The sequence below is a fragment of the Ranitomeya imitator genome, chromosome 3 (genome assembly GCF_032444005.1).
Source record: "Ranitomeya imitator isolate aRanImi1 chromosome 3, aRanImi1.pri, whole genome shotgun sequence".
NCBI lineage: Eukaryota > Metazoa > Chordata > Amphibia > Anura > Dendrobatidae > Ranitomeya > Ranitomeya imitator.
Genome location: NC_091284.1, coordinates 606,361,378 through 606,385,795, shown reverse-complemented (window position 1 = coordinate 606,385,795; position 24,418 = coordinate 606,361,378). Strand labels below are relative to the sequence as shown.

At 44.2% G+C, this 24,418-nt stretch overlaps 1 long non-coding RNA gene across 2 annotated transcripts in view; it reads left to right on the top strand.

Moving 5' to 3' along the window:
- Positions 1–24,418, top strand: part of LOC138672231 (uncharacterized) — a 394,653-nt gene that overhangs the window by 91,077 nt on the left and 279,158 nt on the right. The gene's annotated exons all lie outside the window — the stretch shown is intronic.

Sequence of the window (24,418 nt, the reverse complement as noted above, 5' to 3'; positions counted from 1 at the left end):
TCTCCTCCAAGACATGTTGCTGCATGTGACATGGAACTTGAGTCCCCATAGCAGCAATGAACATGTGCAAGATTCTGTTCTTCCTTCATTGCTTTTAGCATTCTGGTACTTCTTTCAAGATAGATATGATGACAATATTGATGACATAGTCCTACTGAAAAATTGTGTTGTCCCTTCTAAAGGCCCTTTTTTCGGCCTTACTAACTATGTTACTATATACAATTAGGTTCTGTAGAAGGACGTAGATCTGGGGATTTATTATGATGGAATATAGGCTGAACTGGATGGACAAATGTCTTTTTTCGGCCTTACTAACTATGTTACTATGTTATTATGTTAAGGTAGCTACCAATGATGGATCTCAAAGTAACCTAAACTGCAGTTTGGTCACTGCATGATATATCACTTCACCGTTTTACACTGTTGATACAAACATATGCATCATTGAATTCCAATGGGTTGCTATGTCACAAATAAGGTGGAGCTGTGGCAGACCAGTCTGTTTTTGAAAAGACAGGAAGGCATGTTTAGCCACATAATATTTCAACAAGATTAAGTGCATGACTCAATACTATAGATGCTACTGCGCATGTGCCATATCTGGCGCCATTTTGTTGTAGTGTAATTTTTTTTTCTCACTACAGCAACAAGGAGCCGGCAGAGGCGCTTGTGCAGTAGCATATATATCTCCTACCGAGAGATGCTACTGCGCAAGCGCTGCTGCCGGAGCCATTTTGTAGTAGCGTACATTTTTGGGGCTGCAGCAAAAAGGAGGCGGTGGCGCTTGCGCAGTAGCATCTATCGGAACATGATAGATGCTAATGCACAGGCACACCTGACGGCGCCATATTGATGGTGATTTTTTTTTTTTTTAAACACAGGAATTTAATAGGTACTAACCGATAAGAGAAAGTGCGCAGGGGCCGCCATTTTGATTAATTTACATGCTTTTTTTCAAATACATATTGTAAGATTACGCTACCTGAGTGTGTTGGGGGGACACTCTCTTGGCAGCAGGATAAACACTTCAGGCACGATATCTCACACATATCAGTCTTATTTGGTTTATTACACATCATAAACCACATGACGTAGAGTCCATTGTGTTACACAGTTCATAGAACATCACAAGCACCAACAGTCTGTATAGTACTTGATGGGAGCTCCTGCTCCGCCTGCTGACTCCTTGTCAGTCCACTCCTCTGGGTAAGCTGCCTCACAGGGATCACCAACTTGCCTGGCCGGCACACATTAGTCAGTCCAGACCCACCGAAGGACTGTAGCTTCCCCATACAGTAGGTGTCACTGGCTCTGCAGATCCCGGTCCTCACCTCGTGCTATTCAGGGATCCGGTCCTACTCCCAGGACCTCCCAACACCCAGGTTACACAGGATCACACAGGTGGCCAGTCTGGGTACTATTCAGGACGTCCATAGCCAGCTGGGACCGTCCAATACCCAGGCCACCAGTAGCAAAGTCCCACCATGTGCTATTCAGGATTCCTCCTCCCAGGAAATCCAATACATACGTCAGGACCTTCAGACCAACCATGTGACCCACACCCTGGTCACATTATATACCCTGAAACCACACCCCTGGGTAGGAGTGTGGATTTGTGGCTAGTTTGTCCCGCCCATCTCACACAACTAGCCTAGTAAGTCACCCTTGCCTATTATACAACACTACACCAACTGTTGAGGGACTACAGGTCCCAGAATAACCACATTACATCAGACTTACCACGCAGACTCCCTCTGCGACACATACCGTCCACCAATCACATGACCAGTCATTGTTTCAACACAATTATGTCTCCAAGTGCATCTTGAAGTGCACACGCAGCGCCCCCTGGCTGCAACATTGGTCACTGCACCACAATATATACATATTTTCATTACACAAACTAGGGGGCAGGTCACTGAGGGATCAGTGACCTGTCAGCAGTCTGCATTATGAATATATAATTAGAGCACCAAATACATGAACCTAGCTTTAGGGCACGAGAATCTCATTAACACAAAACTGAAAGTAAAGAATAAGAAACAACAACAGGATGGATTTCATCAACCAATGTATCATTTTATTCAGTATAACGGAGCCGACCTGACACCGTGTGTAGGTTACTGTGCACAACCATGCTGACAGGTTCCCTTTAATAAATGAGTGAATGTTAAAGAACATGTTCAATGTGAGTTGAGCAATGTATTCCAATTAGATAGGATGCTTCTGGATCTCCTCCCTCTGCTGGTGAATTGGGCATCTGGGACAGTGAATCAGCATTTGCGATCTAATGTCCAGCTCGATACTTGATGGTAAACTCGTAGTTGGACAATCCATCACTGCTCCAATGCACCTAATTTTGCCGTCTCCAGGTGAATCAGCAGATTGTTGTCCATGAAAACAGTGAACTTTGCTGAAGCCAGGTATTGCTTGAATCGCTCTGTTACCGCCCAGACAATTGCGAGGAACTCCAGCTAATAGGAACTGTAGTTTTCGGGGTTCCTTTCAGTGGGACGAAGATTCCTGCTGGCTTAGGCAATCACTCTTTCTATGCCTTTCTGTACTTGGGACACCACGGCTCCTAATCCCACATTGCTGGCATCTGTATAGAGCACAAACAGTTGGTCATAGTCATGGTAGACGAGGACTTCATCTCCCTTGAGAGCCAACTTCAACTGAGCAAAGGATAATTCCAGCCTGTCATTCCACTCGAATGGAATACTCTTACTCTTCGCCTTCTTGGATTGGCCCACTAACAGGTCTTGCAGGGGTGCAGCTATCTTAGTGAAGTCCTTGATAAATCTTTGGTAGTAACCTACCAACCTGAGGACCTGCCGGACTTTGTGGATGTTGCTGGCTTTCAGCCAGTCCCTGATCATGGTGACTTTGTCAGGGTCGGGTGCCACACCTTTGGCGCTTACCACATGGCCCAGGTACTGCACTTTGGGCTTTAACAGGTGGCACTTGGACTGCTATACTTTCAGGCCAAAGTTAGACAGAGCTTCAAACACCTCAGCCAGGTGCTTCAAGTGGTCTTCATAGGTCTTGGAGAAGACAATGATATCATCCAGGTACAACAGAATGGTTTCAAAGTTCTTGTGCACAAGACAGCACTGCATCTTCCTCTGGAATGTCCCAGGTGCGTTGCACAGTCCAAACGGCATGTAGTTGAATTCTGAGAGGCCCATTGGTGTCATGAAGGTGGTCTTCTCTTTATCCGCCTCTGCCACGGGAACCTGCCAATACCCACTATTGAGATCTAAGGTGGAGTAATAGCACATTTCAGAGTAGCTAAGGACTCTTCAATTCTGGGTAATGGGTAAGCATCCTTATGTGTAATGCTGTTAATCTGTCTGTAGTCCACACACATCCTCATTGTACCATCCTTCTTTCTAACGAGGACTAATGGAGCTGCCCAGGGGCTACAACTGTCTCTGATTACCCCAGCCTCCTTCATCTCTTGTAACATACTCTTGGCACATTGGTAGTGAGCTGGAGGTACAGGCCGGTACCTCTCTTTAATTGGTGGATGATCTCCAGTGGGGATATGATGTTGAACCCCTTTTACCAGCCCAAAGTCTAGTGGGTGTTTGATGAATACCCATTCATGCTCTTGGACCACCCGGTAGGCCCCATGCATTTGGTGTAAAGGAGTGGAATCAGTGCCTACGTGTAACTTTTGACATCATTCCTCCAACTGTCCTGCAGAGCCATTGTCCTCCACCTGGTGGGACGGGACCAAGGGTTCTGTTGCTTGTATTGCATTGTTACTAACAGTAAATAGTTTAGCAAGTGTGGCATATCTGGGTAAATGGACTTCTTTCTCCCCACAATTAAGGACACATACAGGTACCCTCCCCTTGCAGACATCAACCGCCCCTCAGGTTGTCAGAATGCTACTCTCGGAATACACAAGTTCTACTAGGGCCTGATAGTCTTTACCTCTGATGCTTATTGCTGCCCAACACCAGATTAACATTTCACTCCTGGGGGGTATTGCAATGGGGATCGGATCACTCACTGTGAAGCTGCCAACTTCTCCACCAGACAGTTCTACCTGTTGTCTGTGCATCAGGGCTCTGATTTCTATCTGTAGGACACACTGCTCACTGGAACCAGCAGTTTCGGCCACCAGTTGTACCAAGACAATGACCTTGCCAAGACAGTTTTCTATGACATTAGTACCTAAGGTCATCATAGGGTTACATTCTCGACGGTCAATATCTACAATCACCAGTCCTTGAGTTTTCAATTCTACCCGCCCCACATTAATGGTCACCTTCTTATACCCCACTTGTGGCAAAGGCTGACCATTGCTGGCTACTATTGTCATGTCATTATCTGGGCCACGAGTAATATCAGAGTCAGCCCAGTACTGTTTCTACAGAATGTAAGGCATAGTCATCACCTGAGAGCCGGTGTCCAGTAAAGCGTTCATCGGGATACCGTTGATCACAATGTGGAGGACCGGTCGTCCTCCGACCTACTTGGCTCAACAGCTTTGTGGACCTCCTGGTTGTCTTACTCCTGGGGGTTGGCCCTCTGCCCCAGGGGTCGCTCATTAAATGGCAGAACCTTGCGATGTGCCACGCCTGGTTGCAGCGGTGACAAATGGGTCATCAGTCCGGATTATAAGCAGTTGTTGTCTTTTCCTCTGGTCGGTGGGATCCTCTTCTGCCATGGCCAGTGGACATCATAGTCTGGAAGCCAGCTGGATCTTTTCCTTTTGGGGACTCTTGTAGTGACTACATGGTTTTGGCTAGTGCAGCTATGCTTTTAGACAGTTCCTGAACTTGGAGGCGCAGTCCTGCAGAGGGGTCATCATATAAAGTCTGTGCATCAGTCTCAATAGGGACCTGATGGAAGGATGCTTCTTCCTGATAGTAGTTGATTGCTGGGTGCCTAGGGGACGCTATGCAGCTGGGATTAGGCTCATGCAGCACCCGGATGGCCCTGTCCTTGAATTGTCCAGGTCAGAGTTTTTCAGGGCCAGGATGTGCAGTTGCGTCCGGTGGGTGCCAGACAAAAGTCCTACAAAAATTGCTCCTTTAACAGTTTTTCCCCATCCTGCACGCTGTTCGGGTCAACTTGTTTAACAGCTCGCAGCGCCTCCTGGAGATTGAGGGCATAGTCAATTACAGTGGGGCAAAAAAGTATTTAGTCAGTCAGCAATAGTGCAAGTTCCACCACTTAAAAAGATGAGAGGCGTCTGTAATTTACATCATAGGTAGACCTCAACTATGGGAGACAAACTGAGAAAAAAAAATCCAGAAAATCACATTGTCTGTTTTTTTAACATTTTATTTGCATATTATGGTGGAAAATAAGTATTTGGTCAGAAACAAAATTTCATCTCAATACTTAGTAATATATCCTTTGTTGGCAATGACAGAGGTCAAACGTTTTCTGTAAGTCTTCACAAGGTTGCCACACACTGTTGTTGGTATGTTGGCCCATTCCTCCATGCAGATCTCCTCTAGAGCAGTGATGTTTTTGGCTTTTCGCTTGGCAACACGGACTTTCAACTCCCTCCAAAGGTTTTCTATAGGGTTGAGATCTGGAGACTGGCTAGGCCACTCCAGGACCTTGAAATGCTTCTTACGAAGCCACTCCTTCATTGCCATGGCGGTGTGCTTTGGATCATTGTCATGTTGAAAGACCCAGCCACGTTTCATCTTCAATGCCCTTGCTGATGGAAGGAGGTTTGCACTCAAAATCTCACGATACATGGCCCCATTCATTCTTTCATGTACCCGGATCAGTCGTCCTGGCCCCTTTGCAGAGAAACAGCCCCAAAGCATGATGTTTCCACCAACATGCTTTACAGTAGGTATGGTGTTTGATGGATGCAACTCAGTATTCTTTTTCCTCCAAACACGACAAGTTGTGTTTCTACCAAACAGTTCCAGTTTGGTTTCATCAGACTATAGGACATTCTCCCAAAACTCCTCTGGATCATCCAAATGCTCTCTAGCAAACTTCAGACGGGCCCGGACATGTACTGGCTTAAGCAGTGGGACACGTCTGGCACTGCAGGATCTGAGTCCATGGTGGCGTAGTGTGTTACTTATGGTAGGCCTTGTTACATTGGTCCCAGCTCTCTGCAGTTCATTCACTAGGTCCCCCCGCGTGGTTCTAGGATTTTTGCTCACCGTTCTTGTGATCATTCTGACCCCACGGGGTGGGATTTTGCGTGGAGCCCCAGATCGAGGGAGATTATCAGTGGTCTTGTATGTCTTCCATTTTCTAATTATTGCTCCCACTGTTGATTTCTTCACTCCAAGCTGGTTGGCTATTGCAGATTCAGTCTTCCCAGCCTGGTGCAGGGCTACAATTTTGTTTCTGGTGTCCTTTGACAGCTCTTTGGTCTTCACCATAGTGGAGTTTGGAGTCAGACTGTTTGAGGGTGTGCACAGGTGTCTTTTTATACTGATAACAAGTTTAAACAGGTGCCATTACTACAGGTAATGAGTGGAGGAAAGAGGAGACTCTTAAAGAAGAAGTTACAGGTCTGTGAGAGCCAGAAATCTTGATTGTTTGTTTCTGACCAAATACTTATTTTCCACCATAATATGCAAAAAAAATGATAAAAAAAACAGACAATGTGATTTTCTGGATTTTTTTTCTCAGTTTGTCTCCCATAGTTAGGTCTACCTATGATGTAAATTACAGACGCCTCTCATCTTTTTAAGTGGTGGAACTTGCACTATTGCTGACTGACTAAATACTTTTTTGCCCCACTGTATATTGTCCTGTGCCTGTTGTTTGCACCCGAAAAACCTCATCTTTATTTCTGCAGCAGTGCAGGTGTCAAAAGTGTTTTTCAGTTTGGCTAATATTTGCTCAACAGTTCCTTTTTCATTATCGAGCCAGGACTATACTTCTCTTTGTGCTGCACCAATTAATTGGCCAGTTAGGATGCTGACTTTTTGTTGTTCCGACAGGGGGTACACCTGAAATAAGCTGCAGAGTCTTTCTTTAAAGTCACTGAGGGGGTGGGACTCCCTTGAATATTGTGGCAATTATGCCGCTCCCGGTATATAGGACATGGATAATGGCATTATGGGAGCTGCAGCTGCGGCTGGTTCCAGCCAGTTTATGGGCATTGCGGCCACCGTGGGGTCTGGTGGCATCATGGGGGCTGCGGCTGCCGCCGGTGCTGCGCCTTCACCCGGGCAGGACATATCCCTTCCCCTGTGCTAACCACAGCCAGGCCTGTCATCTGGTTACCGTCGTCTGCAGCTGTCTCGCCGGTGCTCTGTTCGGTGCTCCTTCCGGTTCTCCTGCCGGGGCTCCTGGTTTCTTCTCTTGCGTTTGGCTGAGCATGGAGCGCATTGTCCTTCGTGCACTTTCTTCAGGCTCCGCCAATGATGGCATGACCCTCTTTTCCTGTGCTCCTCGCAGAGCTCTTTATGGCGGCCGTTTTTTGGTGGCAATTTTGAAAATTTCATCACGCACACCGTGTGACGCAGTTATGGCGATGTTTTAAAGGCGATGTTTTAAAAGCTTAATAAAGTCTCTGGCACGCAATTTAATAAAGTATCTCTTTTATGTACATTCTCTTAGGCGCACAAGACCCATTTTAATGGGTCGGTCCATCCTGTTCGTGATGCCAAAATGGAATGCCAGCCAGGGCTGTTGATACTCGGTACCAGGTCCGGTCCTTAAAGGGATGTGTCATGGTGGCGGTGACCCGGTCCATGGCCATGGGTGCCCATATTAAAGGGACAATCTTTAAAGGGGTTAGTTGAATAATAAAAGTTCGAGACATCACCTGTGGTATTTGGTCAGGGGTGACTGACGCTGCTTAAAGAGGTCCACTGGGGTGATGCTATGGCAGCAGGGATGGTATGGCTTCCCACAGGTAAAGCTGGGCCCCCAGGGATCCCAGTGTAATAGATGAAGATGGTGATAGGTGGTGTAGTAAGAAACGGAGGACACAGGGTTGCAGTCTCTTTACCTCTTTACTTCGTTCAAGGCAGCCACAGTCTAGGGTACCGGATCACAAATGCTGGTGTGGTCTGGCCAGCTAGGAAACGAATTTCGAATCCCTCTAATCGGAATCTGGAATCGGAAGCCTTCTTTCTAACACTGTGGTGTTGTAGTCCCTTGCTATCTTAGGCCTCACACAAGGTCCTCACGTTTTCTCTCTGTCCTCTTTGTTGGTAGGACACTACCCATATGACAGGTAGCTTGAGCCTTTTTACAGGATCTCTGTCACGACCTGGGCTCTATTTGCTATTGTGTCCTCTGGCGTTAGTGGTTGACAGGTATCTTGCAATCAGCTGTCCGCTGGTGTCTGCCGTGGGGCATGAAGTTATCCCCACAACCTCTGTCTTCTTGCTACCGGTGTCTGCGCTCAGCATGGAGGAAGCCCAGTCGCAGTTTCTCTCTCCAGCTCTTCACTCTCCAGTGCATCTTTTCCCTCTCAGTCTCCTACAGACTGCACTGCTTTATTTTCCCAGCTTTCCTTCCTCTCACCTCGCTCACCTCTCACCAACTGTCTAACTCCAACTGCCAAGCAACTGCTTAGCAACTGACTCCTCCTCCCGACCAGAGAGAGCAGCTCCCCTGAAGTCCGGTGTAGAGCTCCCCCTTCTATCCTGGGGTCAGAACAGTGTTGTATGTGCTGAATACCTGTCAAAGGGACATCACTCTCACTGTGAGGAAAGCAATGCCACAGTAACAACCGTTTACCTGGGGTGTTACACTACTGTTCACATGCGGTAACACAGAGGACAGCATGTGAGCCAGCACCTGTGACCGGCAGCAAAAAGGTTAACTTTTCTGGGTCACCTACAGGGTGCGATTTTTATCTTGGCTGCTTATCAAAAATGAATTGGACTCTGTGGTGTTATTTTTTAAATTATTTAAAGAATTTTAAAAATGCTCTGGGCACCTCTATTTTTGATAACCAGCCCGCAGCTGTCAGTGTTACCTGTGCTTGTTATCAAAAATAGAGGGAACCCAACGTCTTTTTTATATTAGTTTTTTTACATGATTTGTCAGACAATCACAGCCATGCCAATACTTTACATGGCTGTGAAGGGGCCGGAAGTGCTGCAGTCTTTCACCAAGCTTTGTTCGGGCTTCTAAACCCAAAGAGTAAAATGGACTTCTGTGAGAAGTTAGATGTTTGCCAAACTTGTTCAGCAAACAGTTTGACTAAAGTACCTGAACCCCATTAAAATTAATGGGAGGCCAAACCAAATATATACATAACACCTTAAGGGGTGACAAAAAGCTTACCAAACAGCTAAAATTAGGGGCAGACACAATTAAAAGTGGCATCAATTGACCCACAGTAGAAATTTGCAAATGGCTCAGTAGCAGTCAGCCATGGGCCATGCATGAAGTATCAGGATCTGGTCCAGCATTTACAGCTTTGAATTTAAGTTTCAATGAGGACCTGGTGGTTAAAGGAGTGGTGTAAGCCTTCTTAGTTTGGAGCCCTGATACCTCATTCTACACCTCCAATTTTTTTTCCTGCCACATTCAGATTGCACAACCATCAGTTTCATATGGTATTATTGGTAGAAAAATGTCAGGATAGTAACATAGGTAGTTGAGTGCTCAATTGACCAACAGTAGAACCTTTTATAATGGCAAAGAAGCAGTCAGCCATGGGACATGCATGAGGTATGAGTGTCTGGGTCAGCATTCACTGCTTTAAAATGAAGTTTCAATGTGGACTTGATGGTTAAGGGAGTAGTGTAAGTAGTCAGCTGGGAGCCCTGATACCACACTCAGATGGCACAAACATCAGTTTCATGTAGTATTATTAGTAGAAAAATGTAAGGAAAGTAACAGGAGTAGTTGAGTGAAAGTGCAGGCCTGTCTGTCTGGGAGCCCTACTTCTGCAGCAACACACATGAAGGCGAACCAACTTGAATTCTCCACATTAAAAAAAAAATATTGTCACAGAGTATAAACAGTATAATAGACCTCTGACACACCTTCTACTACATGCAACCTACCTGATGGAGACCCAACTTAGAGTCTCCACATTTCAAAAAATTATTTCACACATCACTAAAGTGGCATAAATTTCCACTTAGCCGAAAGTGGGAACATTGTTTTCAGGAAGCCTTCCTGTAAGTCTCTTCAAAGGGGTATTGGGATGCGTCTAAATTTTGAGCAGACTTTGCATTCACTGCATAGGCAAACAGTATGGGAGAACCACTTCCTAATAATGGGAACATTGTTTTCAGGAGGCCCTCCTGTACATCTCTCAAAGGTGTATTGGGGTACGTCCTAATTTTTGCCAGACCTGCCACTCACTGCATACACAATAGCAATGTAGGAGACCCACTGTTTAATAATGGGAACAACAAAGCACAGCCGGCTGATGGATCTCTAAGAGGGGCGACTTCTGGTCCTTTAAGAATAGTAAAGGCCACCTGATGTCCTTATAAAAATAGGCTTTGTGACTTTCAAAGTCCCTCCTTCTTAAATGTAACAGGATGTGATTGGTAATGTGTCACATACCACATGGCCAGATAAGGTTGTAAAATGTTAAAATGACATTTCCCAGGGAATGTATTTGTCTTGGTTCAAAGCAATGCTAAAGTTCAAAGATGCATCAAAAACGCTACGTGTGAACATAGCCCAAGGAGTGGAGGAGCATTTTTGTTTTTGGTTATTTATTTTGTCTTATACACAAGTAATTACCTTGGAAATGATGTTCCTCAACATATTTCCCAGTCATTTGCAGACTGCCGAGGGGGCCGTCGGAAAAATGCTAGAGTTTCCCCTTGACTTACATTGGGCTCGTTGCTCGGGTCGAGCACCTGAGCATTCCAATTTGCTCAACCCGAGCAACGAGCACCCGAGCATTTTAGTGCTCGCCCATCACTATTGCTAATCCATAGAGTATTACATGTTCTTAGGTATATTTTATTGGTATATATAACACTACAAAAAAGCAGTGAGAAATTTGTCTTGATTCAACTGGTTGGATGAGGGCTTATTTTTTGCGTGCTGAGCTGACGTTTTTATTGATACCATTTTGGTGCAGATAAAAAAATATAATTTTGCATTTTGACTTTTTTTCTTGCTACGCCATTTAGTAATCAGGTTAATCCTATTTTTTTTATTGATAGATCGGGTGATTCTGAATGCGGCGATACCAAATATGTGTACAAATATGGTTGTTCAAAAATTGATTACACTGGTCTACAAAAAAAAAAAATTCTGGCATGGACTTTAAGAACAGTTTTAGACTAATTTGAGGGTGCTGAATTCAAATCTGATCTTATAATTTCTCTATCACATCATGTTTTTGCGCTACAGGTATATAGCCCATTTTCAAGAATTCCATGATAAATACAGTTAGGGCCAGAAATATTTGGACAGTGACACAAGTTTTGTTATTTTAGCTGTTTACAAAAACATGTTCAGAAATACAATTATATATATAATATGGGCTGAAAGTGCACACTCCCAGCTGCAATATGATAGTTTCCACATCCAAATCGGAGAAAGGGTTTAGGAATCATAGCTCTGTAATGCATAGCGTCCTCTTTTTCAAACGACCAAAAGTAATTGGACAATGGACTCTAAGGGCTGCAATTAACTCTGAAGGCGTCTCCCTCATTAACCTGTAATCAATGAAGTAGTTAAAAGGTCAGGGGTGGATTCCAGGTGTGTGGTATTGCATTTGGAAGCTGTTGCTGTGAGCAGACAACATGCGGTCAAAGGAACTCTCAATTGAGGTGAAGCAGAACATCCTGAGGCTGAAAAAAAAGAAAAAATCCATCAGAGAGATAGCAGACATGCTTGGAGTAGCAAAATCAACAGTTGGGTACATTCTGAGAAAAAAGGAATTGACTGGTGAGCTTGGGAACTCAAAAAAGGCCTGGGCGTCCACGGATGACAACAGTGGTGGATGATCGCCGCATACTTAATTTGGTGAAGAAGAACCCGTTCACAACATCAACTGAAGTCCAGAACACTCTCAGTGAAGTAGGTGTATCTGTCTCTAAGTCAACAGTAAAGAGAAGACTCCATGACAGTAAATACAAAGGGTTCACATCTAGATGCAAACCATTCATCAATACCAAAAATAGACAGGCCAGAGTTAAATTTGCAGAAAAACACCTCAAGAAGCCAGCTCAGTTCTGGAAAAGTATTCTATGGACAGATGAGACAAAGATCAGCCTGTACCAGAATGATGGGAAAAAAAAAGTTTGGAGAAGAAAGGGAACGGCACATGATCCAAGGCACACCACATCCTCTGTAAAACATGGTGGAGGCAACGTGATGGCATGGGCATGCATGGCTTTCAATGGCACTGGGTCACTTGTGTTTATTGATGACATAAGAGCAGACAAGAGTAGCCGGATGAATTCTGAAGTGTACCGGGATATACTTTCAGCCCAGATTCAGCCAAATGCTGCAAAGTTGATTGGACGGCGCTTCATAGTACAGATGGACAATGACCCCAAGCATACAGCCAAAGCTACCCAGGAGTTCATGAGGGCCAAAAAGTGGCACATTCTGCAATGGCCAAGTCAATCTCCAGATCTAAACCCAATTGAGCATGCATTTCACTTGCTCAAATCCAGACTTAAGACGGAAAGACCCACAAACAAGCAAGACCTGAAGGCTGAGGCTGTAAAGGCCTGGCAAAGCATTAAGAAGGAGGAAACCCAGCGTTTGGTGATGTCCATGGGTTCCAGACTTAAGGCAGTGATTGCCTCCAAAGGATTTGCAACAAAATATTGAAAATAAAAATATTTTGTTTGGGTTATGTTTATTTGTCCAATTACTTTTGACCTCCTAAAATGTGGAGTGTTTGTAAAGAAATGTGTACAATTCCTACATTTTCTATCAGATATTTTTGTTCAACCCTTCAAATTAAACGTTACAATCTGCACTTGAATTCTGTTGTAGAGGTTTCATTTCAAATCCAATGTGGTGGCATGCAGAGCCCAACTTGCGAAAATTGTGTCACTGTCCAAATATTTCTGGCCCTAACTGTATATGTAGTGTATGAAAAGTGCCGGTTTATACGGTTCACTAAGGTAAATTTAGTTTTCATTTAGTCTCCCAATAAATGTGAGAATATCTTTGTTTTCTTTGAACATGCATAATTCCCATTTGTTATGATAACACCCTTGTTTTCTGTGCTACTGGACAGTAGAGCTAGAGCAGAGCATTGGGTGAAAACTGAATGGCCTCAGCAACAGAGTTTGGCATCTGGCGATAAGAATGTCATCCATGATCCTCTAGTGAATAAGAAGAACATTGTCTTTCCTCCCTTACACATAAAACTTGGATTGATGAAGCAGTTCGTCAAAGCTCTCAATCACAGTGGAGAATGCTTTAACTATATATGTTCACCTTTTCCTGGTCTTAGTGAAGAGAAGAAAAAGGCTGGAATGTTTATGTACCTCAAATAAGAGCACTTATAAGAGACCCAAATTTTAACACATCAATGGATGAGACAGAAGGAAGAGCTTGGAATGCATTTTGTAATGTGGTGCAGAATTTTCTAGGGAATAAGAAAGCAGACAACTATTAAGAGATCGTGGAAGAGCTACTAATGAGTCTGCGAAATCTTGGATGTAGAATGAGTATCAAGATTCACTATTTACACAGCCATTTGGACTTTTTTCCAGAGAACCCTGGGGATGTGAGCGAAGAAAAACGAGGGGAGTGTTTTCATCAGGACAATAAAACAATGGAAGAACGGTATGAAGGCCGGTGGGACTCACATATGATGGCTGACTATTGCTGGAGCTTGATGAGAGACAACACAGAAGCTGTACATCACAGATCAGCCAAGAAAAGAAAGTTCAAATAACTGCCATTTGTCATCCATCTGTGTGCTATATATATATATATATATATATGTGTGTATTTTTATATTTTGTAGTTTAATTCTGCAAGTATATTTGATTTGCTGTACATGGACTTTGTAATCTTTGTTGTTCCTTGATTAAAAATATACAATGTAGTATCGAAAATCATGTGTTTTTATCATAAAACATTAGATAGGAGTAATTTTCATCAAAAATTGAAAATCTCGAAATCCTGATGTGATAGCCATAAACGGAGTTATCAGCAGCCATAATTGACTTAAAATATGTTTTAAAACCTTTTGCCAGAAAAATTGCGTTGACCAGTGTTATTATCATATATACTGTAGAACTTGGTTTGTGTGAAATTTAATTGGTCTGAAATAAAAACAAAAATTTGCCTGCTGCAGGTGTACAATTTTGGCTCCTCGTTACTAGGTCCCTAGCAGCCATTATTTCTCCAGGTGAGACATCCCTGCCCTGTAACAGCTCTTGTCTAGGAACATTACCTGTGCCCTTACCAACATGGTCACTCGGATTATCCACTTAACAATCCACACATGGAGAAGTGCTTGTGGCCAGGGATGCTACATTTCACTAATGGCACAATGGGTGAACATTTTTGATGCTGGGGCTGAATCTTACCCTGGCAGGTACATGTGCTACGGACGCCAAGGATTGCTGGCCCTACTTGTATCAGGGTTTCCTCTACCTCCTACACCAGTTCCTACACCTGCTCCTGCTCCTCCTCATCCTTCATCTCTGATGTTCTGTCATATCAGCTGGAAGCTGGAAGATCTGCAGCACTGCTCCAGAAGACAAAACGCACACCATGGCAGAGTTGTTAAAAGTAATAATAGTCCAGACAGATCAGTGGCTCTTGCCGCTTAGCCTACAACTAGGCATGGTCGTGTGTGATAATGGCCATAACCTGGAGGCGGCTGTGAAGCCTGGCAAGCTCATACACATAACATGCTTGACCCACATGCTCAACTTGGTAGTTCAGCAGTTTCTGAAACTACCCAGATTTGCCAGAGATTCTGGTCAAGATACGCCCTGTCAGCACCCATTTCCACAAGTCAGCAACAGCTGCTGACACTCTGGCAGTGCTGCACAGAGCGTGCAACGTCACCTTGCGCTGAAACTCCACACTGCTGACAAGGCTTTGTGAGGAGCAGAGGCCAGTTGTGGAATAGCAGCTCCAACACCCCCAGTCGGTATTTTGGTCAGCATCTGCACATAACAACTGAAGCATGGATGTATGACATTTGTGCAGTTTTCCAAGACTTTGAGGACTCCACAAAGATGGTGAGCAGCGATGACGACATCATCAGTGCAATGATCTCGCTTCTGTGCCTACTGAAACAGTTGCTGCTGACAATTAAACATATAGGTTTAAGGGCCAATTTCATGACACCCTCTCAGTGTCCAGGCACTGATGACTGGGTATTTTTGACAATGAGGGAATTTTTTTAACCCCTTCATGACCGAAGCTTTTTTCGTTTATGCGTTTTCATTTTTCGCTCTCCTCCTTCCCAGAGCCATAACTTTTTTACTTTTCTGTCAATATGACCATGTGGGGGCTTATTATTTGTGGGACAAGTTATACTTTTGAACAACACCATTGGTTTTAGCATGTCGTGCACTCGAAAACAGGATAAAAATTCCAAGTGCGGTGAAATTGCAAAAATAAATTCTAAAACTGACCTGCCGTTATGATTCTCCAAGTCATCATGAGTTCATATGTTTATGGAAAAACAGCCACACACATGAAGCTTGAAAGTTTATGCAAAGAATTTTCTTTTATTTGTGCGTACAGTCATCACCAGGTGCTCAATAGTATATGAAGGAATTGACAGACAATGACTTTAGGTTAACGTTTCGACCAAGGGTGGTCTTTGTCAAAACCTCTCTGAAAGAACAAATAAGTAGTATAAATATATGATACTAACATGCTGTACACAGATATATATACAAGTGGTAGTATCAACAAGATATCGAACCCCTATACCCCTATAACAATGAATAACCTCATATATACAATTATATACAACCTTGTATACCACAATATAGCGGTATGCTAGAGGGACCCCACACGGAGTCTCTGGAGATACATTTCTTAGAGAAACAGGAAAAAGCAGGACAATCATGAAGACGGACGCCACCCTGCATTAAGATACAAAATTACAAGTCCATATTCACAACTACATTCTTCCTATTGTTTTGGTTTATGGAAGGCCCTCAGAAAACTAGAAGGAAGACCAGCATAATCATATACAAAAGAGACCCCTATGTTTCATTAAGGAACCATGGAGACGGACGCCTTCCCACATTAAGATACCAAAATACATATCCATATATACAACTACATTATGAGTTCATAGATACCAAATATTTCTAGGTTCTTTCTTATCTATGTGGTGGGAGAAAATTCCAAAGTTTGCTAAAAAAAAAAAAAAAAACAGAGACCCGTAGCGTCTCAATTTTTCGTGATCTCAGGTTGGGTGATGACTTATTTTTTGTGTGCTGAGCTGACGTTTTTAATGATGCAATTTTTGTGCAGATATGATCTTTTTATCACCCATTATTGCATTTTAATGCAATGTCTCGGCGACCAAAAAAACTTAATTCTGGCGTTTTGTTTTTTTCTTACTACCCCGTTTAGCAATCAGGTTAGTCCTTATTTTTATTGATAGATAGGGTGATTCTGAATGTAGCGATACCAAATATTTGTAGGTTTGACTTTATTTTTATTGTTTTATTTTGAATGGGGCAAAAGGGGGGTGATTTAAACATTTATATATATTTTTATTATTTCACATTTTTAATCACTTTTTTTTTACCTTTGACATGCTTCAATAGCCTTCATTAGAGTGCTCTGCTACATAGAGGCAATGCTTGGTAAGCCCTATGTAGCAGAATTACTGCATTCCTATAAGCGCTGACCTCAGGGTGGCGCTGATAGCAATCTGACATCAACAACCATAGAGGCCTCTGGTTCTCATGCCGACGCACCGCTGACCCCTGATCACGTGACAGGGTCAGCGGTGTGGTATTTCCGGCCCGATGGCCGGAAGCGGGTGTTTAACAAGTTAATAGGTCCGGGCGGATAGCGATTCTACCCGCGCCTATTGCGGGCACATGTCAGCTGTTAAAAACAGCTGACATGTCGCAGCTTTGGGGTGGGCTCACTGCCGGAGCCCACTTCAAAGCGGGGCTTCTGACGTTGGACATACTATCCCATCCAACATCCAACATCAGAAAGGGGTTAAGGAAGGTCAAGCAATACTTGGCTGACCAACCAGCATACTCACTAATTCCTTCAGCTATTGGGTCTCAAAGCTGTACACCTGGCATAAGCTGTCCCTCTATGCCTTGAAGCTGTTGTGCTGCCCTGCTGCTGGAATCTTGTCTAATTGGGTTTTTATTGCCACCGGGGAGTCACGTGGAGTCATAACAGACAGGCATTTTCAACTGTCAACAGAAAGTACTGACAGGCTCACTCTGGTAAAAATAAACAAAACTTGGATTAGACCCGACTTTTCCATGCTACTAGATAACAGCATCCCACAAAGTGTTTGTAATCTTTAATATTTGATTGAGGCTCCCCAGGTGTTCCTTCAAGGTTCTATGGATGAACGGATGACCCTCCTTTTAATTTTTTCCAGTCTTTACATTGCGCGCAAAGCCTTTATGAGTGTAAAAGTGCCACAACTTCACTTTCCTAATTTTTTCTATGAGGCGCTCCAGTTGGTGCCTTGAAGGGTGTATTGATGACCCTGCATGTAATGTTTGGCAGGCTTTACACTGTGCACAGAGCTTTTATGAGTGTTGAAGTACCAGAACTACACTTTCTTAATATTTGAATGAAGTACTACAGTTGTTGCTTTGAAGGGTGCATGGATGGTCCTGCTTGTAATTTTTGGCAGGCTTTACACTGTGTGCAGAGCTTTTATGAGTGTAGAAGTGCCACAACTACACTTTGCTCACAATATTTGAATGAGGTACTACAGTTGTTGCCTTAAAGAGAGTATGGATGACCTTTCTTGCAATTTTTGGTTGGCTTTGCACTGTGTGCAAAGCTTTAATGAATGTATTCCTGAGTCTGGTTGTTTTTTTTTTTTAAAGACTCTGCCGATAACCGCAAAAAAGCTCATTTGCACCACCTGCAAGGCCAGCATCAGCAGGGCTAGCAAAAGTACCAGGCTGACCACCACCAGCATGATCAGGCACATGGCAAAGCACTCGACTTTGTGGGCTGAACCTCATGGTCCAGGAATAGTGTCAGCGGGTGACACCATTGCTTCTTCCGCTGTTGTGCATGAAGGCCAATCCCCTGTCTGTGGTGCATGCGAAGATACCTCTTGCCCTGCACCTGTCATTGCACACACTCAACTAGCACCATCAGCAACCACGTCCACGTCCTTGTCCCAGTGCAGCATTAAGTTGTCCATACCCCAATTCTTGGAACGCAAGCTCAAATACACAGCCAACACCCCACAGGACACACTATTAAATTCACACATTTCGCAACTGCTTGCTCTTGAAATGTTACATTTTAGGCTCACGGAGACAGAAACTTTCCACAACCTGATGGGGTGGCCATCCCTCGGTACTCGGTCCCCAGCCACCACTATTTCTCCCAGTGTGATGTCCCCGCATTACACAAGAACATGGCCCACATTTGTTGTGCCCTCAACATTGTAGTTACGGGGAAAGTCCACCTAACCACGAACACGTGGACAAGTGCTTGTGGGCATGGACGGTACATCTCACTGATGGCACACTGGGTTAAAATAGTGGAAGACAGGACCCAGTTGGACCTTCAAATTGAACACATCCTCCCTATGCCGAGGATTGCGGGCCCTAGATCAATCAGGGTTGCCCCACAGTCTACAGCTCCTGCATCTCATCCTCCTCCTCCTCTTCAGCCTCCTTCTCCGAAATGACCACATCAGTCACTAGCTGGAAGCACCACAGCACTGTCTCAGGCAAGCATCAACAGGCTGTACTGAAGCTAATATGCTTAGGTGACAAACCACACAATGCTGAAGAGTTGTGGACAGCTCTTAAAGAGCAGGCAGATCTGTGGCTGACACTGCTGAACCTACAGCCAGGCATAGTCGTGTGTGACAATGGCCGGAACCTGGTGGCAGCTATGAGGTAAGGCAAGCTCACACACATACCATGCCAGGCCCATGTGCTTTACCTAGTTGTTCAGCAGTTTCTCAAAACCTACCCAGATCTGCTTGTCAAAATATGCTGCCTCTGTGCCCATTTTAAAGAGTCAGCTACAGCTTGAGACGCCCTTGCCGTACTTCAGCAGCGTTGGCACCTTCTGGCTCACTGACTGGTGTGTGATGTCCACACGCCTTAGAACTCTACATTGCAAATGGTGGAAAGGATTTGTGAGCAGAAGAGGGCAGTTGCTGACTACCAGCATCAACAAGGCCATCGGTATTCAGTTCAGACTCCACACATAAGACCTCAGGAGTGGACATGGATGTCAGACATATGTACCATCTTCCAAAACTTTGAGTATTCTACCAAGATGGTGAGCGGCGATGATGTCCTAATTAGCATCACCATCCCACTTCTCCATATTCTGAAACACTCTGCACAATCAAAGAGATCGCATTGCAGGCAGAGCACAATGAGATGGAGCAAGGAACCATACAGGGTGATTACACACAGCCCATCCTTATCTCATCTCAATGTGGATTGGGTGACATACCGTCTTTTCAGTGTGTATGGCCTGAGGATAGGGAGGAGTAGAAGGAGGAGTGCATGGTCAGCCATCCTCTTGGTGAGCACATAGAAGTCTTGCCTTTTACCAGTCTGGCATGCATTGCTGAGTTTATGTTACGCTGCCTTTCCCGTGACCCTCGCATTCTCAAAATTTTGGGTGACAGTCATTACTGGTTGGTGACACTTCTAGGAGTGTCAAGGAGAACTTTCTATCTCTTATTCCCGAAGTGGACAGGCCTATTAAAATGGAGTATTACCAGAATGCTCTTGTTGCGGAATTATTAAAAAATTCCCATCTGAAAACACTGGCGGCAGAGGTCTCAGTTTATTGGACAACCAAGGAGTATTGGCGAGAGAGACACAACTCCAATCCAGCAGAGGCAGGGGAACATTGACAAAGTTCAGGGAGAGTTATCTCAGACCCTCCCATCGCAGAAGCCCTGAGGCGTCGGGTACTTTCACAAGGATTGCAAAATTTGGAAAGATGCTGAGGGAGTACCTTGCTGACCGTACCAATGTCCTCCATGACTCCTCTGTGCCTTATAATTATTTGGTATCCAAGCTGGACACGTGGCATGAACTAGCTCTCTACGCCTTAGAGGTCCTGGCCTGCCCTGCTGCTAACGTTTTGTTTTAGTGCTGCTGATGGAATTATAACTGATAAGTGCATCTGCCTGCCAACTGATAATGTTGACAGGTTGACTCTTCTAAAAAAGAGCAATTGCTGGATTGGGCCAGACTTATCAACACCACCGAATGATAGCAGCGTAACATAAACTCAAATCCAGTGTCTTTTTTTAGGAGGTCAATTCCCATGCACCTCCTCAGACCCACACATTTGTATTTTAAATACACCAAAAAGGTCTCATATCTGCGTGCGCCAAGTTTGGTCATTGTAGGCCGGTTTACTTATTTTTTGCCTGTCTGATCCTCAAATTCTATACAGCACTATCTGGCCTATCAAACCAAATAAAAGGCCACATATTTTCCGGTGTGGTATTTCCGTTTTCAGCTTCCAGCTCACCGACTGTTGTGTGATGTCCCCATGCGCTGGAACTCTACGCTGCATAAATTGGAAAGGATTTCTGAGCAGAAGAGGGCCGTTGTTGACTACCAACATGAACAAGGCCATCGAATTTCAGGTCAGACTCGACACATAAGACCTCAGGAGTGGACATGGATGTCAGACATATGTAACATCCTCCAAAACTTTGAGGACTGCACCAAGATGGTGAGCGGCGATGACGCCATAATTAGCATCATCATCCCGCTTCTCAGCATTCTGAAAAACCCTCTGCTCACAATCAAAGATGATGCGTTGCAGGCGGAGCATGAGGACATGGAGCAAGGAAACATACAGGGGGATTACACTCTGCCCAGCCTCATGTCTTCTCAACACGTATTGGTAGGCAATGAGGAGGAAGAAGAACAGGAGCTACTTTCATGCGCTATAGACAGTACTACAAACACATCTGTATTAGCTTCTGTTCAGTGGTGATGGCCTGAGGACAGGGAGGAGGATGAGGAAGAGGAGGACAGCATAGTCAGTCATCCTGTTGGTGAGGACACAGAAGTTTTGCCTGTTAGTAGTCTGGCACGCTTGGCTAACTTTATGTTGCGCTGCATTTCACGTGACCCTCGCATTATCAAAATTTTGGGTGACTCTTTTTACTGGTTGGTGACACTTCTAGACCAACGCTACAATGAGAACTTTCAATCTCTTCTGCCTGAGGCAGAGAGGTTTGCTAAAATGTTGCAGTACCAGAGGGCCCTTGTAGCGGAATTACTTAGAAAATTCCCATGTGAGAACGCTGGCAGCAGACGTCATTTTGTTGTACAACCAAGTAGTCCAAGCGAGAGAGACAGAAGTACAATCCAGCTCGGGCATGGGAACAATGGCCTAGTTCTGGGACAGTTTTCTCAGACCCTCCCATCGTGGTGGCACAGAGGCAAGGGGTGCTGTCACAAGAAGTGCAATGTTTATGAAGATGGTGAGGGAGTACCTTGAAGATAGCACAAACATCCTCCGTGATTCCTCTGTGCCTTTTAATTATTGGGTATCCAAGCTGGACACGTGGCATGAACTGGCTCTCTATGCCTTGGAGGTCCTGGCCTGCCCTGCTGCTAGCGTTCTGTCAGAGAGGGCTTTTAGTGCTGCTGGTGGAATTATACCAGATAAGCGCATCTGCTTTGAACTGAAAATGCTGACAGGTTGACTCTTATAAAAATGAGCAAGGGCTGGATGGGGAAAGACTTCTGTACACCACCAAGTGAAAACAGCGAAACATAACCTCAAATACATTCTCTCTTTGGGGAGGTGTATTCTCATGCACCTCTTCACAATCACGCATGGGTATAGGCTACAATATTTGGTCTGTTTGTTGTTATCCTCCTCCTTTTCCTCATCCTCATCATCCAGAACCATTAGATCACCAGGGTTAACTTGCTCTGTACTGTTATAGGCCAGTGAATTTAGGGAAAGGGGGCTGTGATGCCACTATTTTAATCAGTCCAAAAAGGACCCCACATTGGGGAATTGGGTATAACATTCCATTGGACCTACCTCTTAACTCTGTCACCTGCAATGTGTCCTTTAGCTGCAACTAGATCACCAGGGTGAACGTGCTCTGTACAGTGCATTTTGGGCAAGGGGGCTATGATGGCATTATTTTAATCAGTCCAAAAAGGACCCCACATTGGGGAATTGGGCATGACACTCCAATGGGCCTACCTCTTAACTCTGTTTCTTGCAATGCGTCCTTTAACTGCCACTTGATCACCAGGGTGAACTTGCTCTGTACTGTGCATTTTGGGCAAGGGGGCTGTGGTGGCTCTCTTTTATTCTTTAAAAACAGGATTCCACATTGAGGAAATGGGCAAGACATTCCATTGGGGCTACTTCTTATCTTGGTCTCCTGCAATATGTCCTGTACCTGCCAGTTGACCACCAGGGTGAACGTGCTCTGTACTGTGCATTTATGGCAAGGGGGCTGTGATGGTATTCTTTTTTTTTTTTTCAAAAAAGGATCCCACATTGGGGAAATGGGCATGACATTCCATTGGGGCTACTTCTTATCTCGGTCTCCTGCAATATGTCCTGTACCTGCCAGTTGATCACCAGGGTGAACATGCTCTGTACTGTGAATTTTGGGCAAGGGGGCTGTGATTGTACTCTTTTATTTTTTTTTTAAAAAAAAGGATCCCACATTGGGGAATTGGGCATGACAATACTTTGAGCCTACTTCTTAACTCGGTCTCCTGTAATCTGTTCTGTACCTGCCAGTAGATCACCAGGGTGAACATGCTTTGTACTGTTATAGGCTGATGATGTTTGGGCAAGGGGCCTGCAATGGCATTAGTCTATTTTTAAAAAGGTACTCCCATTGGGGAATTGTTTGGCAGATAATGCACTGCATTACAAGTCTCAGAGACACACAACACTACACTGAGCCTAGTCTTAACTCTGTCTCCTGCAATGTCTCTTGAATAACTGCCACTAGATCCTCAGGGTGAACGTGCTTTGTACTGTTATAGGCTGGTGAAGTTTGGGCAAGGGGAGCTGTGATGGCACTATTATATTTTTTAAAAAAGGTACCCAACATTGGTGAAACCACATCCTTGTTGGCAAACACTTCCTAACATTTGTGTACCTTAAAGAGCTCACTTGTTGCCTGGTTGCTAACATTGGACACAATACACTTCATATAAATTTGATAAAGCAATGCTGTTAGTTTGGCTCAGTAGTTCATTAAAATTAATTCTTTGCCCACTATATTAGTTTCTCTCCATGAGAGCCTTAACTTTGGCTGCCTCAAATGTACAAATGGCGAATAAACAAATGGCGATTTGTAACCAAGATTAAAATACTGTATACCCAATGCATTAAGACAATCACATAGCAGCATTTCTTGTAAAACATTTACAGATGTGACAGACAATGCTCATAGTGACACAATATTGATAAATGTTTGTTTATTCACTTCACAAACAGTTCTAAGACTCTATATGTTTTCTGTTTGTCATTGTAAAACATTAAGGTTTACTAAAACTATGGATGTACATTGACGTATTTCCCAGCAAAACCCGTTTTGGTTTCGTTTTCATGTGTTTTTTGTGGCATCGGGAAAAATGGCATGAATCTGGGGAAAAAATGATTAAAGCTGTGAACTAGGAGTCAGGAATGCTTCCAGGGGCGATCCCCATGATGTTCCTGTGTCATTTGAGCAGTGTTTCCATCATTTTTCAGATGTTTTTAGACCTTAAAAGGACCCCCGGGAAGGATCACGGTAAAAATACTCGGGTCTCCCATAGACTTACATTGGGCTCGTTGTTCTGGCCGAGTACACGAGTATTCCAATTTGCTCGACCCGAGCAACGAGCACCCGAGCATTTTAGTGCTCGGCCATCACTAATGCCTAGGCACCTAAATTCTTGGCTGGCCCCTTCACAGGAAAATTCATTCTCATAGAGTTTCAGGCAGCGACAGTGACAAAGATGGATCATTGTTTTGTATTTTTTTTAATTAAAAGAAACAGTAATTTGACACTGTGCTGTTTTTACAAGGGCTGCTGATTACTACCAGCTACCATCCTTTCTACATTGCGATCTGTTTGGTATTGGTATTTGTGTTAAAGAGTTTGAAAGGGTTTGGATACAGTCCTAAGAGACCTCAGAGTGTTACACCTCACTTTTCAGTGTAATTGGAGACTGCAATATTTTTGATTCACGGAAAATCGTTTCACTGCAAATCAAATTGTTTTGAAAAACTTGTCATAACCCAAATTCAAATTCCAAAAGATTTGCCGCTCTCTACCATTAAATAGTAACATTCTCATAGGAAAACCCCCTCTAGGGAAGTCTGCTACCTG